Source organism: Artemia franciscana, chromosome 15 (genome assembly GCF_032884065.1).
Source record: "Artemia franciscana chromosome 15, ASM3288406v1, whole genome shotgun sequence".
Taxonomy (NCBI): Eukaryota; Metazoa; Arthropoda; class Branchiopoda; order Anostraca; family Artemiidae; genus Artemia; species Artemia franciscana.
This window is the reverse complement of record NC_088877.1, coordinates 14,003,525-14,021,532: the sequence shown is the minus strand read 5'-3', so window position 1 is coordinate 14,021,532 and position 18,008 is coordinate 14,003,525. Positions and strand designations below refer to the sequence as shown.

The 18,008-nt window shown below is 35.1% G+C and overlaps 1 protein-coding gene across 8 annotated transcripts in view; it reads right to left on the bottom strand.

The window, feature by feature from the left end:
* LOC136036083 (RYamide receptor-like) overlaps nucleotides 1-18,008 on the bottom strand; it is a 151,490-nt gene that overhangs the window by 76,531 nt on the left and 56,951 nt on the right. Inside the window, exon 1 of one of the 8 annotated variants that reach the window (XM_065718064.1) lies at nucleotides 11,422-11,509. The exons of 6 other annotated variants lie outside the window; for them this stretch is intronic. The gene's annotated coding sequence lies outside the window, so the exon portion shown is untranslated. Of the gene's footprint in view, nucleotides 1-2,985; nucleotides 3,150-11,421; nucleotides 11,510-18,008 lie in introns of those variants that run through there. One more of the 8 variants, XM_065718062.1, reaches the window with a different exon arrangement.

Here is an 18,008-nt window from a genome sequence, read left to right as displayed (position 1 = left end):
CAAACACACACACACAACAAACACATATATATATAAATATATATATATATATATATATATATATATATATATATATATATATATATATATATATATATATATATATATATATATATCAAACTTCGTATCTTGGGACATTCTCAAACAGTTCGTGGTAACGAACTGTAGTAAGGAGTGACCCGGCTCAATAGTAACCAAAACTCTAAAAAAGGGAATTTTGATACCAATACCTACATCAAAAGAATCGCATTTTAATGCTGATTTTAAATATATAAGTTTCATCAAGTTTAGTCTTACCCATCAAAAGTTACGAGCCGGAGAAAATTTGTGTTATTTTAGAAAATAGGGGGAAACGCCCCCTAGAAGTCATAGAATCTTAACGAAAATCATACCATCAGATTCAGCGTATCAGAGAACTCTGCTGTAGAAGTTTCAAGCTCCTATCTACAAAAATGTGGAATTTTGTATTTTTTGCCAGAAGGCAGATCACGGATGCGTGTTCATTTGTTTTTTTGTTTTTTTGTTTTTTCCCCAGGGGTGATCGTATCGACCCAGTTGTCCTAGAATGTTGCAAGAGGTCTCATTCTAACGGAAATGAAAAGTTCTAGTGCCCTTCTTAAGTGACCAAAAAAATTGGAGGGCACCTAGGCCCCCTCCCATGCTAATTATTTTACCAAAGTCAACGGATCAAAATATAGTAATGATTATTGGGAAGTGTACAGGCGTTTTCAGGAGGATTTTTTTGGTTGGGGGAGGGGTTGAGAAGAGGGGGATATGCTGGGGGAACTTTCCATCGATAATTTGTCATGGGGGAAGAAAATCTCCATGAAGGGAGCGCAGGATTTACTAGCATTATTTAAAAACACAATGAAAAAATAAATATGAAAAAGTTCTTTCAGCTGGAAGTAAGGAACAGCATTAAAACTTAAAACAAACAGAAATTATTACCCATTTGAGGGGCTCACCTCCTCCTAATACCTCGCTCTTTACGTTAAAGAATTTTTAGTAATTTCAACTATTTAATCTACGGATTTTGCGATTCTGGGGTCATTCTTAATGAATTGGGACAAAATTTAAGCTTTAGTGTAAAGAGCGAGGATCTGACAAGGGGGCTAACCCCCTCATATATGTAATAAAAATATGAGAATACAAAAGTTCTCTACGTAAGCTAATTTATAAGTTACGTAAATCTTTTACTAATAAAAATATTCGTAAAAAATTAAAAGTTCTAGTTGTCTTTTTAATTGACCAAAAAATCGGAGGGCAACTAGGCTTCCTCCCCCACTCTTTTTTTTCAAAATCATTCGATCAAAATTATGAGAAAGCCATTTAGCCAAAAAAAAAAAAAAAAAATGCAAATTTCCTTTTAATTATTCCTCTGCGGAGAGCCAAAATCAAAACATGCATTGATTCAAAAACGTTCAGAAATTAAATAAAAAAAAACAAGTTTTTTTAACTGAAAGTAAGGAGCGACATTAAAATTTAAAACGAACAGAAATTACTTCGTATATGAAAGAGACTGCTTCCTCATCAACGCCCCGCTCTTTACGCTAAAGTTTTTTACTGTTTTAAAAAGAAGAATTGAGAGACAGTCAAACTTTAGCCTAAAGAGCGGGGCGTTGATGAGGAAGCAGCCTCTTTCATATACGAAGTAATTTCTGTTCGTTTTAAGTTTTAATGTCGCTCCTTACTTTCAGTTAAAAAAACTTGTTTTTTTTATTTAATCGCATAATAAAATGATCTGGATAGGTCAGAACTCTGATAAAATTTTTAAGAGCCTCAATTTTGGTTTTCACAAATGGTTTCTAGTACTATGTTAGTATATCATATAAGCATTTCTTATAACACCATATATCACATCATATAAGCATTTTCTTATATGATGCCATGTATAGCATAAAGAAGATTGGTGAGTTTTCAACGCATCAATTATTTATAATTACAACATAATGTCTATTAGAAGGCCAAAAAAAAACAAAAATTTGCACCATCAATTGCGACAACAGCAGTACAGGCAGCTAAAGCAAAGGTTATAAATTATCTGAAGAAATCAAAACCCAAAAAAGTGTCAAAAATGAAAATGAAGAGCAAGGACACACGCTATTAGAAGACATGCGACATCGAGCATGTGAGCGAGTAAAAACTTAAAATGAAGAGCAAATACACAAGCGGTTAGAAGAACAGTGGCTGTGTGTCAAAAATGAAAATAAAGTGCAAAAACGCGGTGAGAAGACTTGCAATGCCGACCATGTGAGTAAGTCAATGAAAATCAATCTGTACAGCGAAAATCAAAACGTATCAAAATTTAAATTGATAGCGATGATGATTGGGTTTTGGATTTTAACTTGGATTAGGTCATCAATACCTACCATACTTTTGAAAATCAAAAACCTGGACTAGATAAATCGTTGGAAGAAAAAGAAAATTTTTGTCCTACCACATGAACAATTAAAAGAAACAAAGATTCGGCGATATGTCTTTCATAATGATAAAAGACAAGCCGAGGCCAAACTTAAGTCAAATAAAAAAGAGTATTTTTATAAAGGCACTACTTCTAATTTAAGGTCTATTTGAACATCATGACATCAAGAATAGGCTCAAATTGTCTGCGTTTAGAAGACAATTGACAATGAGAATCAATATATATAAGCCTGCCGCGTGCCGAGTGCTGGGGCCTCCATTCTGTACACACACACACACATATATATATATATATATATATATATATATATATATATATATATATATATATATATATATATATATATATATATATATATATATATATATATATATATATATATATATATATATATATATATATATATATATATATATATATATACCGCATTAAACCGTTTGATGGTAATTGACAGAACCATTTCATAAAGTTGAACGACTCCCCCCTCTCTCCCCAGTGAGCTAAACCTCTACTGAAATAAAATCCTGGCTAGGCTATAGCAAGAAAATGTTTATACTACTAACATAGATTTCGAAGACTTGTGGTGACAAAACTCCCATTGCAGCATTACAGTGTTAACAATTCCGATTTGTTTTTCACATATTCCGTAGGCTGATTTTCTCTCCAAAGCACTACAAAAATTTACTGGATTCCCTTAATAAAAAACTTGCGCATCCAGACGAAGAATGAATACAAGCATAAATAACAACAAATTATGAAATTTGACCAAGTCACACACTGAATATCTATGAGATGTTATGACGACTTTTATATATTGTGAAATTTTGGAATACGCAGCTTTAGAAAAGAAAAACTATTTCTTGTCTTTACTATTACTAATCAATTGATGATTTGTTTTATAGTGTTTATATTATATATCTTTATGCGTTTAATACGCGCACAATTAAAAACTATGCATTTTTAAGACTAGATTCATTGAGATTAGATTAAGACTAGATTGGCAAATCATGATTAATATAAAAATTTTGAGATTAAAAAAAAAATGTGAGTTTGGGATTGATAATTACGTTTGAGAAGAAGAATGAAAGAAAAAGATGGGAAATTACGTAATCAAGATCAGAAAAAAACGACAAACTTAAGATAAAATCCCAAAAAATTTAAAAGAAAAACCAGATAAAGCTAAAGATAAATAAAATCAAAACAATCAAAACAACTTCTTTTTTTTGGTCAAATGCCTTTTGCTTCTGTTTTATTGTGTTTGGTGTTGAATATACACCATGACCGTCAGTCAGAACAGCTACCGTTTCGTTTACTTTTGTTTTATTGGCCCCATCATATTTTAGATTTCTTGAATATCTTTGATGTTTCTTGTTGTGTCAATGTATATACTGAAACAAATCATGATTCTTATCCAGGGTTCTGTGAATTTCCCGCCCCCTAAAAAATGATGGGATTTTGTCTGGCAGTAGAGTCAAGCTTCAATTTGTTTTACGTGGTTTGTGTTCGTGGTTTGTGAAACATTAGCCCCCAAGCCAAATTAAAAGTTTAAACGACCGCAATTGATTAAAACATGCCGTAAGACGAAAAAAAAAATATCATGAACAGAGCCGGATCTAAAACTTTGACACTTCTAACCTCAAGAGTTTTCGCCGCTCTGTTTTTGCGATATTTTTTGGGAAATTCCCGGAAATTCAAGGATACCAGAGGCACTGAACAGATCGCAACTGATGAGCCAAAATTAATGAAAGAGAGAGGCGATACTGGAATCACAGCTGCCATTCTAGGGAGAATTTGAAAGTTTAAAAGGGATAACCGAAATCCTTTGTTGTTCTAAACTTACTTCTCTGTGAATAGGCAGGGCGGCTGCAAAGTGAACCTGGCACTTTGATGGTATTTCATATCAGTCCAGTTTTTGTTAAGAAAAAACAAAAATCACTTAGTGATAGTTTATTGCACCCCTCGGCCTTTTTGTGTCCCTAGGCCTGGGCCTATTGGTGAATCCTGGCCTGTTCGTGGATCTACAAAGTACAGATGAACAGAGTTATATTAATTTATAAATCAAGCCAGTATTATGCTGCTACCATAAAAAGAGGCAGCTTTGCTGGCTTTTTGTCGCCTCCGTCAAATGGTTCTGCTTTCTATGGTCAACAACGGGCCTTCGTCCCAAATGTACTTGGCAGGAAGACACCTGAAAACTGTGCCTTAGTTTATAGTTTTTTGATTTTTTTGGGATCAATGCATTTTTATGGATCCAAAACAATTCCATGTAAACTTTCAAGTTTCTAAATTAATTAGTTTAGCCTATTCTTCAGTGTAGAGGGAAGTTTGCACCCACACACACACACATTTGATATTCTTGATACTTAGATCGTCAAAAGTCACGCAGGCCTAATAATAAATCCGTTTAACAGCCATATGCTTCTGTATTTTTGCACAGTAATATATTTTGAATTATCTCAGTGTGTCTGAAACGGCATACGGATTAACTTATCATTTTGGGAAATAAAATATTGGTATACAGTAGTGGAGCTGAGTGTGGGGGTTATAGTCAAACTTCTCACCTAATTGAATGCTAAATGTAATTACTAAGGTCTAATTTCACCATGAAAACTCATGGGTCTTGATTTTTAGATGGGGGAATAAGTGTATTGTAATTCCATTTTGAATTGTATTTTGTATCGTATTGAATAATAATAAACTTCTTAATCTTCTTTAAAAAAAAAATGTAAATTTGGTCAGCCAGGGCTTCAGATAGATTTATTTTACGTAAAAAAAAATGTTATTTGACCTTATGTTTAAAATCACTTATTATTTGTTAGAAGCCTATTTCCACACTGAACAATTGTATTATTTATACAAAAAAAGCTAGACTTTTAGTTATTACCAGTCTTTTATTACTATTGACCAGATTAACGAAATACCTTGCCATATGTTTGCCATATGATACCAGATCTTTGGTTTAAAGTTGCTCCACCATGAAAGTGGAAATGCACCGAAAGCACCATTTTTCTGTTTAAAGTGCTCCGAACGAACAATTCCCCCCCACAAAAAAACATTTCGCCGCAATGCACCGATTTGAAAATTCGACGCGCAACCGACTAAAAAAAGCGCCCTATCTAGCAACTATGTTGTTATCAGATCGGAGTATGTCATATTGTTTTCAAATACACCAAATTGGTTTTTATGTGTTGTGCAAATATCAAAGAATTTCAGAAACTAGGGGAAAATGATAACGTTGATTAACAAAACATGCAAAAAAACGCCAGAACTAAAAAAAAATGGCAAAGAAAGTGGATTAAGACGAAGTAGCGATGTAGTAGAAATATGAATATTATTATTGCGCATGACGCATTTGCTCTGACTTGGTTTTGGTGGGTAATGAGTGGCCGGTGGCAGTTTGTTGCTCTAATTTTCTATTATTATTTGTTTTCTTTATGTGTTTGTGGGATTTTGTCCTCCAAAAATCTGGTTCATAGAGCTTCGCGGCAGCAATACGATGCCAGTTTGTCTTTTAACTTTTTTAAATCATTGATGTATTAATTTTGGAAAAATGCATTCTTTAAATCTAAAAAGAGATCATAAATAGTTTTTTTTTTGTGTAACCACTTTGAGATAAATTTTAGCTCGAAGTATGTCATTATGGAATAATTAAATCGGTATGCTACTACAAAGTGCATTATTACCAGGAGTTCGTTACCTTTGACAATTCCAACATAATTCTGTGATGCAATGTCCACTTTAGACTCTAAGATTTTCTCAGTCTTTTCCAAGCGCAATCACCCGAGTTTGTTTCCGCATTATTTCCAACTTCAAAAGCTAATGAAAAAAGGATAAAAATACAAAAAAAAACTATACAACTTAAAAGCTGATAAAAACAATATAATTGGGGAAAGTAATGCCATTAATTTGAAAGAAAACAGTCGTATTTCGGATGATAAAAAGGTGTTTCAGAAGAAAATATCCATGTTTCAGTAAAAAAAAGTCCTTCCTTGTTTCTTACTTGCAAACATATTTTGTTCGGATTTCGCGTGTCACAACTGCAAAAAGACCATATAAGTAGGAATGCATAATACAATAACAAGTGCTGGGGACATTAAATACACAAAAAAAAGTTTTACCGCCTGACAGTGAAAAATTATTCTGCATATAAGGAAGCCTACCCATTCCTTAGCTCTCGCTCTTTACGCTAAAGTCTTAAAGTTCTTTAAAAACACTTCTCACTCACACTCAACAGTCCATGGGTTTGGGCAATCCATCTTGAAGAATTAGGCCAAAAAGTGAAACTTCAAGGTAAAGAGAGAGGGTTGAGGGAGGAGCAGCTCACCCTTCACTTACATAATTTTTCTTTGTTTGTTTCAAGTTTTAATATTGCTCCTTACTTTTGGTTGAAAAAACTTGATTTGTATCTAATTTCTAACCGTTTTTCAAATCATACTAGCAAATCTCCTTCCCCCACTCCATGTAAAAAAATCCCTGAAGATTTCCGCCGGAAAAGTTTCTCTCTACGAAAAATCTCCTCCCCCCCCAAAAAAAATCGCATATTTCCCAGTAACAAATACTATATATGAACAATGAGCAAATTACTTAACTTACAGTTCTTTCCTTAGGGGGTATATGGGGTCTTGTCACCCCAAAAGGCATAGTTATTGGACATTACAACGATGGTGAATAGAATTACTATGTAAAAATTTTGATCAGACGTCGTTGCAGGAAAAGGGGCCTGGTAGGGGGGCCAGTTGCATTTCAATCTTTCTGAGATCTTTAAAAAGACACTAGAGCTTTTGATTTCCGACTGCATGAGCCCACTTACACCTTCTAGAACCATTCGTTCGATACAATCAACCCTGGTTAAATGAAAACAGATGTAAACACGCATCCGCGATCTTTTATCTGGCAAAATATACAAAATTTCATATATTTGTAGGTAGGAGCTTGAATCGTCTAAAGTGGATTTCTCAGATATGCTGAATGTGAGGGTGTGATTTTCATTAAGATTGCTTGACTTTTTGGGGGTGTTCTCCCCACCCCCTGTTCAAAAATCTAACAAGTTTTCTCAGAAACATAGCTTTTAATGGGTAATATTAAATTTGAAAAATTTTATATATTTTGAGTCACCATAAAAAGCCAATTCTTTGGATATACCAATTGTTATCAAAATTCCGTTTTTTAGAGTTTTGTTTACTATTGGACCGAGTAGCTCCTTACTTAAAGTTCATTTATACAAGCTGTTTGGTCATTTTGATTGTAATAAATATAATTAGTGGGCAATTTCAAGCCTTTTATATATTAAATAAAAAAAAAACCAATTTTTTTAGCAGAAAGTAAGGAGCGACATTAAAACTTAAAACGAACAGAAATTACTCCGTATATGAAATGGGTTGTCCCCTCCGCAATCCCTCGCTCTTTACGCTAAAGCTTTTAATTGTTTTAAAAAGTAGAATTGTGGCAAAAAGTCAAACTTTAGCGTAAAGAGCGAGGGATTGCGGAGGGGACAACCCATTTCATATACGGAGTAATTTCTGTTCGTTTTAAGTTTTAATGTCGCTCCTTACTTTCGGCTAAAAAAATTAGTTTTTTTTATTTAATTTCTAAACGTTTTTGAATTAATGCATGTTTGGTTTTGGCTCTCCGCATATAAATTATTAAAATGAAATTTGCATATCAATTCCTTTTTTGGCTAAATGGCTTTCTCTTAGTTTTGATCAGGCGATTTTGAGAAATAAGGGGTGAGGAAGGAGGCCTAGTTGCCCTGTAATTTTTCGGTTACTTAAAAAGGCAACTAGAACCTTTAATTTTAACGAACGTTTTTATTAGTAAAAAATATGCGTAACTTAAGAATTAACTTACGTAACAAACTTTCATAACCTTATATTTTTATTATGTATACGAGGGGGTTTGTACCCTCGTTAATACCTCGCTCTTTACACTAAATTGTAAGTTTTGTCCCAATTCTTTAAGAATGACCCCTGAATCAGAAAGGCCGTAGAATAAATAGTTGCAATTACTAAAAATACTTTTGCATAAAGAGCAAGGTATTTATCTTCTCCTAAATACCTCGCTCTTTATGCTGAAGTATTTTTAGAACCTCTCATATGCGTAATAATCTCTGTTCGTTTTAAGTTTCAATGCTACTTCTTCCTTTCATTTGAAAAAACGTTTTCATGTATATTTTTCATTGTTTTCTTATAGTAATGCTAGAGAATCCTGCGCCCTTTTCATTGAATTTTTGACACATTCCTCCAAGGAAAGATCCTCCAACACAGCCCCCTCTCCTCAGCCCAAACCCCAAATAAAAAACAATCCCCCTGAAAACGTCTGTACACTTCCCAATAACCATTACTATATGTAAACACTGGTCAAAGTTTGTAACTTGCAGCCCCTCCCCCAGGGATTGTTGGGGAGTAAGTCATCCCCAAAGACATATTTATAGTGGTTTTCGACTATGCTGAACAAAATGTTTATCTCAAAATTTTGATCCGTTGACTTTGGGAAAAAATGAGCGTGGGAGGGTGGCTAGATGCCCTCCAAATCTTTTGGTCACTTAAAAAGGGCACTAGAACTTTTCATTTCTCTTAGAATGAGTCCTCTTGTGACATTCTAGGACCACTTGGTCGATACGATGACCCCTGGGGAAAAAAAAACAAATTAACACGCACCCGTGATTTGTCTTCTGGCAAAAAATACAAAATTCCACATTTTTGTAGATAGGAGCTTGAAACTTCTACAGTAGGGTTCTCTGATACGCTGAATCTGATGGTGTCATTTTCGTTAAGATCCTACGACTTTTAGGGGGTTTTCCCCCTATTTTCCTAAATAAGGCAAATTTTCTCAGGCTCGTAACTTTTGATGGGTAAGACTAAACTTGATGAAACTTATATATTTAAAATCAGCATTAAAATGCGATTCTTTTGATGTAGCTATTGATATCAAAAATTCAATTTTTTAGAGTTTTGGTTACTATTGAGCCGGGTCGCTCCTTACTACAGTTCGTTACCACGAACTGTTTGACTAATTGCCTTCCATAACTTTCAAACTGAGAATTTTATTGCTTGAAGCAATTGTGGATCAATAAGTCGTTCCATTTTTGGGCATTGTGAAACATGTCCTAAATTCGAACATAGTTAGGTTTTTAACCCATTTTTTATACCTTAACAAACTTTAAGCAAGTCTAACCTATCTTAAATTAACATTACGTAACTTTAACTTTAACCATCACAACTTTCGTAAGACTGAGCAAGCTTACTCGCGAAGCTAATTGAATCCAAGCAGAAAAAAAAAAGGAATTTCGGACATTCAACGGTGAATGTCTAGATTAACCAGATTTAGGACATTCACGTTAGCATATACATAAATATGCTTCTAAGGAAAGGTGGTCAGAGTTTATATCCATATTTCTTTATGGTTATGTTATGGTTTAGAGGCTATGCCGGAAGTCGGCGCTTTGCAGTGGCATGATCTCTTTGTTTCTCATAAAACTGGGCTAGATCTGTAAAAAAAATTTCGAATAAGCCCTCTTTCAACTCTCTGCCATTAATTGTTCGACTAGATGACCCCTCGAAAGAAAAAAAAAACAAACATGGCCTAGTGACCACCCTTCTCTCCCTTCTCTTGAATGATAGGATTTTTTTTTTTTTTTTTTTTTTTTAGATAGTTTTTTAAGTGCTAGCTTGAACTTTGAATTTCATTGAATAATTTGCATCACGATCGCATCCTGTTTTGGGCAAAGCGAAAAATTATGCAAAGCGAATAACTTTTAAGGAATAAACTTTAGATTAATTAATTTAGAACATTTAACATCACTATAAAAAGTGGATTATGTTGAAATAATGTAATACATATAGTTCCGAACTAATCTTGCGATAATTCTCTATATATAACTATTAATATAGGTGTTTTTTACCCTTTACAGCACATATGCTTTACAACATACACCCTTTGAAGCATTTCTCGAGGGATGGGAGTGAGTTTTCTTTTTTTTTCCTTTTTTTTTTAGTAGAGACCTACCCGTAAGGCCTAATCTATCAGTTATGCTTTTCTGCTCTCTAGTCATTTATGCTTTTAACTTAGGTATTCGGTAGTACATCACTTCTGTATTCTCCCTTGGATTTAAATTTAGATCACTAAAACATGTGTAACTTATTTAAAAGTGTTAAGCTCCTAAGCAGGACAAAAAGGATTTGAAAATTAGCATTAGGGCAATTAAACTGAAGTTAAATGTGGAAAGATGTCTACAGGACGAATGCTTGTCATAGGTACCTTTTTGGCTACATATTTAATGCACGACGAGGGTGAACTTTTAGAGCTCGATGCATCAAAATTTGGAAAAACCTCAACTTCAGACTTGCCCCAGATCATACGTATAGTTTTTGTTTTTTTTTTCCATTTTTGCTTTTTATTTGAAAGTGGGAGTGAGGGATCAAAATATGATTTTACTTTTTAAATGGCTATTGGCCGAAACCTACCAAGTTATAATCCTTTTTTTCAACATCATTCTTCAAATCTTTTTCAAGTCCTTCTTTTTGCTGGAAAACATCTCAAATCTATGGGCTACTCAATATGCATTTCATTAAACCCAAAAGTCAGGATGAGCCTTTGTTTTTAAAATGATTTCTACTGTATCTATTTTCAATATAATTGAATATGACAATATTTTGTCAGCAAATTTGGATATTATCTTGAAAAGTACAGTATGGCTTGAGATATGTTTTGATGTTAATCTATGAGAAGTACAAATTTTTTACAGCTAATATTTGCATTAAAACTTGACAAACTAAAATGTAAAGCAATCTTAATGGCACTTCGGGCCTCTAGGTAAGGGAGTAAACGGGGTCTTTGTAAGGTTACTTTATTTAGCATAAAATATGAAGTGCAAAAGGGCCTCTAAACATCCTGAGACCCAATGCTTGTTGGGCTCCCAGAAAAGTTCCTTTTGAGTTCATGTACCATGAAGACCTTGTTGAGATGGACAGTACATTTTATAATAAGTCTGGCATATATACCTTTTGATTGACAGTTAAAGTATGAGTAAGTGTTAAGTATCCGCTAGTATTCGTACACAAGAGCCAAAAGACGATTGAACGATGGAAAGTAAGATATTTCTCAGAGAGATATTTCATCTTGCACATGCGAAAACTCCTAAAGGTTAATCATTAGGATTTACTGGAAAGTTTCATTATATTCCTATCAAAGGCACCTTTAATGACAGTTTTTACAAGCAACAAAGTTGTTGATGAGTGTTTTACCCTGAGTTTGGATGACTTTGTTTTTCTTCAATTTTTTCTCTGAATGCAAAATTATCTAGCACATTATCATAGGAGAGAGAATACAAATAAATTGATATTAAATTGGTCCATTCTGTCTTTTTAAACACACTCTTTGCTCTTCACGGAAGTGTTTGTTTTTGTTATAGCCAATGCAGTCAGAAATGATATTTAGCAGACCCCCGCCCACTACCCAAGTTGAAATTTGAGGCCCTTATGTGTCCTTCCATCCAAAATATCTTTCAAAGTTCCAAATTAAACACCTAACTCGATCCCAAGATATTGTAGATGGATTTCGATAACCTGGATGCATATATAAAGTCTTTTGATTTAGCTTTACCCTCTCTCCGTAAGTCCTAGGTCAATGTCCACTTAAACATCCCCCTCAACATCCTTCATTGTTGCACATAATTTCTTTTGATTTACCTCACTACACATGTGTTCACATATTGTAATTCGCTAGGAGATTACGGTGCTCAATCCTTTTGGCGGACAAGGAAAACAACTTTTATCCCTTTTCCTTCCCCCACCGCAAAAATTGAAGTCTCCTTGTCCCTTCCTCTTTCTTTCTTTCCCCAAGTGTACCTGAAAGATTCAAATTAATGCCCAAGCTACTCCTGAAATATTGCACACAGCTATTTCGAAGACCTGAGTTCACAGTATCTTTTGGGTTTTCACTCTGGGGTTTTTAGAACCTTGAGGAATACTTATCAGATTTTTTGGTTTCTCCGAAATTTGGATCAAATATCAAGGGAGCTCCAAGGGGGCAGGTATCAGAAAAAAGGTATAGGAGAGGGGCTAGTTGACCTTTTAGCCCTTAAAAAGGGTATTGGAAATTTCATTTTCCGATCAAATCAGCCTCCTCCATTTGAAGGGTCCGAGAGAAAAAAACGTTTTCCTGGCCTTTGTTGGCCCATTTGATTAAGGACCAATGTTTTTTTTTTCTATTTTGATTTGTACATCAAGGTCCTCTTAGCCAAAGGATTTGAAAATACAAGTTTCAATCAGACCGAAAACAAATTGTCCTGTGGTGGCGCAGTGGGTTTGACCTTAGCTTGGTAATACGGGACCCAGAGATCGAATCATGCTGCAGCAATGCACTGCAGGGCCGACGTAGGGACCTTAGTAGTCAAGAAGCGTCGTTAATCTGATACAATACAATACCGAAAAAAATTGTTAGCCCTTTTTTTCGGTCCTTTTTTTGAGGGCGGACCCTGTCCCACAACAATCTTGTTACACATTAGGCTCCTCTTGGACCAAGGACTTACGACTGACCAGGGACAGAAATTTTTCCCAACTCCCGGGTCTCCTAGATCCTTGGTCATCCCAAAACAACATCTTTCATCCTTTTCACCCAGAGAACATTCTCTGAATTTCTGGAGCCAATCGCATGACCAGCAGCAAACAAGCCCCTCTGTTCCATTACAAACCGTATGTATAAACAATTTGCTATTTTCATTATTTACAATCTTTGACCTAGTAGCCATTGGGTTCATATCATCCCTGGAGGCATACGTATTAGATAAATCGATTGCTTTTAACAAAAAAGCAAATTCAAATTATGACCGGATGTCCTTAGTGATTACGGGAGACTGGGCGTGGAAGGACACAGGAGGAGGGCTGGTTCTTCATCACTCACTTTCAAATCTTAGTAAGAGCGCTAGGACTTTCAGCTTACAATCGAATGAGCCCCCTCTGAAGTCTTAACGACCACTCCTTCCTTTCATATGAAGTGGCCGGGAAAAAATAACATATTGAGCTCATATATGTTTCTTTGCTTAGGCAGCTCTAAAGTGCTGTCTCGGATAAAACATCATTTTGATAATTGGAAATAGTATCTTGGGAAGTTTGAGTCAGATAAATATTTCTTTTGATGTAGAAACTCGCCCTTAGCTACAGTTCTTAAGATGTTAGTGAGTTAAATATTCTTCATGAATCCCCCAGTTTTTTATTTTAAAGTAGTGAGAAGTGTTAGCCGAGAATTTTATTTTAATGATTTAGCAAAGAAAAGTAAACTATAGTTTCAACAACTTTTCATCAGAGGGATTCAACCACTCTCCATTTAAAAGGGATATAATAAACATGCAATGTGTTTTTTCTTTATGTGCAACTCTTTCCTATAAAATCAAAGGAACGATGAGAAAAGTAAAACTATCTCCATTTGTTAGTAAACTGAATCTCTGACAGGAACTCGGGATTAACTGCCAGCAGAAGAAGTCGGTAAGAGCTTGAGAAAACAAATGCTATGTGGGGAATCTGCAAAAGTACGGGAGGCAGAACGAATGGAATTTAAACAACGATATTATTAGCAAAGAATATACTATCTTATACTAGATAAACAAATATCCGCTGGAATACTCGACCTAGAACAGGTGCACTAAAACTTTATATTTTCTTTTTTCCTGAGCGAAGTAAGGTTTCTTAGTAAATGGACAGCTTCCAGTCTTTGGTGCATGAAGAGCTTTTGACAGAAAATCTTAATGGATGTATAGAGAAGGATATATTTGTCAAAGGCCGTCAAAAAGTCTTTTTTTCCTGGCTTGAATTTTCAATCATAAGTACAATCAAAGCGGACTTCTTCGATCGGACTTCTTCAAAGGCGGATCCTTGGATCTTTTAACTGACTTAAAATCTCGCACAGGAGTTTTTAAAACTGGTCAGGTTTTAAGGTGAAGGGGGTTTTGTGTTTCCAGAAGTAAGGAGTTTTGTGTCACCCTTTCTGCTGAGGAGCCTTAGGAATGTAGTCTCTCTTATTCTCGCTGATTTTAGTATGGATAAATTTAAATAGAATATACTTCTGTAAAAGTTGGTGGAACCTGCCAAAACGTAAGATCGTATATATATATATATATATATATATATATATATATATATATATATATATATATATATATATATATATATATATATATATATATATATATATATATATATATATATATATATATATATATATATATATATATATATATATATATAGACGTTATAGATAACAAATACGTGTTTTTAAGCTTTCAATAACAGATTACTGTTCAAAATTTGTTTCAAATTCAATGTGATTCTCGCTGTCGTTTGTTCTATACCTTTTTCTTTAGCTGTTGCGATTCCTACTTTCACTAGATTTCTAATCATATTTATCTGTGCTTCATTCTCGTCAATAAACCCCTTAAAAATTTTTAAATGACCTTCAGTTAGAATTAGTGGCTTTGTAAAATTGCGTTTTTTTTTTATTGGACCTTTAACGCTAACCATGGCTTGTCTCTTGTCAATATAAGAAACACAACGTCAAACCTTTGTTTTTCTAACAGAAGCTCATGCAGCATCAGATTCTTGGCTAACGTCTGTATAAACTCAAACGTCTTAGTTTATAACTATTTAATCGCTTGCAGCCTTTATAAAATTTTGAACGTCGACTTTTGCCCCGGCTTGTCTTTTGTCGTTATGGAATACATACTGCCGAACCTTTATTTTTCTTAAACAAAGGCATGGTAGGCATTGGTGACTTTATACATATCAAAATGTCAAACCCAATCATTATAACTATTATATTCAATTTTGACACGTCTTTATTCTCGCTGTCGCTTATCTTCCAGTCCCATTTCTTTCTTCTTCATTTTGAATTTTCATTACTTCAGACAATTTGTCAATGCCCTTTGCTGTAGCGCTGCCCTTATTGGTCTTACATGATGGTCCAAGTTGTAGGTTTTCTAATTGTTCAGGTGGCAGGACAAAAACTTCTTCTTCTGGCGAATTATCATTTATAAAACTTGTAAATTTTAATTTTTTGGGTCTTGTCTCATTTAATGGTCCAAGCTGTTGATTTTCACCCATTGTGAATTCAATGTCAAAGCCCTTCGCTTTAGCTGCCCTTATTGGTCTAGTCTTACATGATGATCAAGGTTGTAGATTTGTTAACAGTTCAGGTGGTGGGGCAAAAACTTCGTTTTTTTCCGACGAATTATCATTTACAGGACTTGTAAATTTTTGTTTTTCGGGTCTAACTTTAGGTAAGTTTTTCATTCTGATATGTCTTTTCATACTAATTATTTTCAAAGATACTTGATTGAAGCATGTCCGATTTCTAGCACCGATTGTCTACTAAGCTCCAAACTTTCTGTTTTCTTTTTTAAGGATTTTTAATTGTTGTAATCCCTTGTTAAAATATATAGAAATATTATTGCAACTACCATTTTTTACTCTTTAAGCAATTGAATGTAAATTTCTCCATGCATGAAAATCTTCTAGTCGTAAGATTTAGAATTAAAATCAAGTAGTTGGGAGAATCAAGGCATGGGTAATTGTAGAAAAAGCTAAGACAGATAGTCCGAGTGAGTGAGATGCAAAATCTAGCATAAGCCCTTTTCTAGGATTGTATAAACATGATGGCATTTCACTTGTTGATAGATAAGTCTGACAGCCATCCGTCCATAGATCGTTCCTAAGGCAGAAGTTGGGTAGATAGTCATAGAACTAAAGGATGGATTGGGGTATGACGCGCGACGGACAATGTCCATTGGAATTGTAGGCAAAATGGGAACTGAATTTGCTTGATCTTACAGGCAAAATTGTGACCTAAGCCTAATAGGCTTGGCCGCTTGTAGTCTAAAGATGGAATACCTGTGTTATAGGATTGACACATAATCAACAAGTCCCTTAGACTCGCAAGCAAATGGTGGGACCTATAGCTTTCCTGGTCTTTGGTTAAATGGCACGGGTAAACGGTAGGAGTAAGTATGACTCTCTTACTGGACAAATACGTTTGTGTTAACTTTTGAAAAGCACCTAGATTCTCAGGCAGGTTGACCAAGAATTTAGAATTAACGCATAAACGTTAATTTGCCTGAAAATGACAGAGAAACCAGCGTCCAAAACCTAAATAGTGGGGCCCCACTAAATGTGACTAATGTAACAACGACGACATTCCAATACTGAAGTATACAAAAATGACGTCACTCACACGAATCTTTTTCTAAAATTAGGGCTCTTAATGAGTTTTTTCAGACTTCTAACCTATCTAGATCATTTTTTAGGCAAAAACCCCCAGGATTCAAATTTTCAAGAAAAAAATATGGAGCCGCTTTCGAAAAAAAAACCATAAATACACAACTATTACTCACTTATAAAGATAGTATATAATACTAGCTGTTGGGGTGGTGCTTCGCGCCATCCCAAAACCTAGTTTGTGGGGGCGATTCGCGCCCCCCAAGCCCCCCCCCCCCCCGAGTGCGTAAGTCGTTACGCGCCATATTAGTTACGCGCCATTGTAGTTGTGTCCCTGTGTCCCACCTGTGAATATATATATATTTTTTTTTCACCGGATGATGCCAGGTGAAAGACTTGTCTTGAATCCCGTGTTGAATTTCATTTCACGGGCTAGAAATGCAGGTTGTTCAGCTGATAATATTGTAAAAATTGCTTGCGATTTTTTCAAAGGAGATATGTTAATTGAAGCAAAGAAGATTTTGTGGGCTGACGCCTCTATTACTAGGGTAACTGAGCGCCCCAAAGTGACTGATAATGTAAGTGATATGGTTCGAGCCTTTGATCTTTGTGATGAGAAAAAGATCAGCCTACCTCAATATCTGATTTTCGAGCCAGATCAGGTCCCATGTGTGCCAGGGGAGACAACAGCTAAGTTAACTCGAAAGGTTAATGAACTCTACATGGAATTTAAAAGCTTCGCTGAGCACCATAAAGCAAGGTCAGTCGTGCAAACTATTCCTGATATGAAACCTCCCCCACCCGCAAAACCGTCCTATTCAGTTATTGTGAAAAATCCACCAAAAAACTTGAATAATCCTGACGCTCGAAAAGATTTCCTGGATAAAGCTTGTGGGGGTGTCAGTTCAAGCATAGTTGTTTTGAGGCCTAGGAGGGATGCATGGCAAGTAGTTCTGTCGGACAAGGGTGCCGCCAATACTTTGGCAGATGCATTAAGCAAAGTAGACCAATCCATGAATGCTAAAGTGAAGAGTCCTGCCTTTTTCGGTATAGTACGCCGAGTGCCTGACGGAACATCTAAAAGTGACCTATGTGATCTCGCTAATAACTGTATAGAAGTTGTTCAGTTAGGAAGTACGAGGTCTTTTCGATTAAAGTTTGAGTCACGTGACCACCTAAACTATGCCACTGAGAATCCCCTTGTTATTGGTTACGAGCGTCTACCTATAACTGAGTACAAGTTTTTGCCTACCCAGTGCTACAAATGCCAGTGCTACGGCCATACTGCGAATAACTGTAAAGCTTCCCCGAGATGCTCTAAATGTGCTGGTGACCACCAGAACTCCAAAGAAAACCCGTGTCAACTTGTCATGAAATGTGCTCTC